At 43.2% G+C, this 1,404-nt stretch overlaps 1 pseudogene; it reads left to right on the top strand.

Annotated features, from left to right (window-relative positions):
* The first annotated feature begins 453 nt into the window (after positions 1 to 453).
* LOC128847434 (olfactory receptor 1020-like) lies at positions 454 to 1,404 on the top strand (annotated as a pseudogene).

The following is a 1,404-nucleotide window of genomic DNA, read 5'->3' as shown; positions in this document are numbered from 1 at the left end:
AAGCTATACATTTTGAAGAAGGTTCAAAACATTAGCTGTCCAAACCCCATTGAAATCAAAGGGTCCCATCCTTGAAGTCAGTGGAGATTTTATCTGTGACTTCAGCAAGAGAAGGCTCAGACTGAACAGAATTATTCTGATTTGTAAAATTAATTCTGTGCATAACTCTGTGCGGGATCAGGTCCTTACTTAGCAGTTAATAAAGATTAGTAAATTGGTCCAGTAAAAGATATTACCTCATCCACCTTGTCTCTCTCAGGATCGGTAATGGCAAGTGAGGCAGTATTGGAAATACAACAGCCACAAACAAAAAGAGAAAGAATTGATATTTTAACAAAATAGGAAGAAGAATAGAATAAAATGTAGAGCTGATAAAAAGAATGCTGATGTTTTACTGAGTGAATGGTGTTCATTTATGTCACACAGTAAATTTCTTTCCCATAGACACACCCCATGATGAACCCACAACAGGGAAATCAAACATCCATCACAGAATTCATCCTCCTGGGATTTGGGACGCTCCCTGAACTGCAGATGCTTCTTTTCCTGCTGTTTCTAGTGATCTACATTGCAACCATGGCTGGGAACATCCTCATTGTGGTACTAGTTGTGACTGATCAGCACCTTCGCACCCCCATGTACTTCTTCCTGGAGAACTTGTCCTGCTTGGAGACCTGCTACACCTCGACCATCCTGCCCAGCTTGCTCGCCAGTCTCCTGACTGAGGGCAGGACTACTTCATTCAATGGGTGTCTCACACAATATTATTTCTTTGCTTCTATGGTTGTGACAGAATGCTTTCTCTTATTGGTGATGTCTTATGATCGCTATTTAGCCATAGGCAATCCACTTCACTATGCAGCCCATATGAGGGTCAGGTCTTGCCTACAGCTTGCAGGTGGCTCTTGAACAGGTGGCTTCCTACTTAGTAGCATAACAACATTGTCGATATTCCAGCTGACTTTCTGTGGCCCCAATGGTATTGACCATTTCTTTTGTGATCCTATCCCCTTGATAAATCTGTCCTGTAATGATCCTCACCTGATGGAAATGTTGGCTTTCACACTCAGCTTGATTTTCTTACTGGTCCCATTCCTACTTACCTTGATGTCCTACATCTGCATCATTGTGACCATCCTGACAATCCCTTCCATCACCGGGAGGCAAAAGGCCTTTTCCACCTGCTCCTCCCACCTTATTGTGGTGACTGTGTATTATGGAACTCTACTGATTGCCTATATGTTCCCAACAGCCAACACACTGAGAGACTTCAAGAAAGTTCTCTCTGTCTTCTACACTGTCTTGACTCCCCTGGTCCATCCCCTCATCTACAGCCTGAGGAACAAAGAGGTCAAGGAGGCCCTGAGAAAAGCTAGCAGGAAATCCATATTTGGACAATGCTAA

This window comes from Malaclemys terrapin, chromosome 13, assembly GCF_027887155.1.
Source record: "Malaclemys terrapin pileata isolate rMalTer1 chromosome 13, rMalTer1.hap1, whole genome shotgun sequence".
NCBI lineage: Eukaryota > Metazoa > Chordata > Testudines > Emydidae > Malaclemys > Malaclemys terrapin.
Note: the sequence above shows the minus strand (reverse complement) of the source record. Positions and strands in the feature narration are given on the sequence as shown.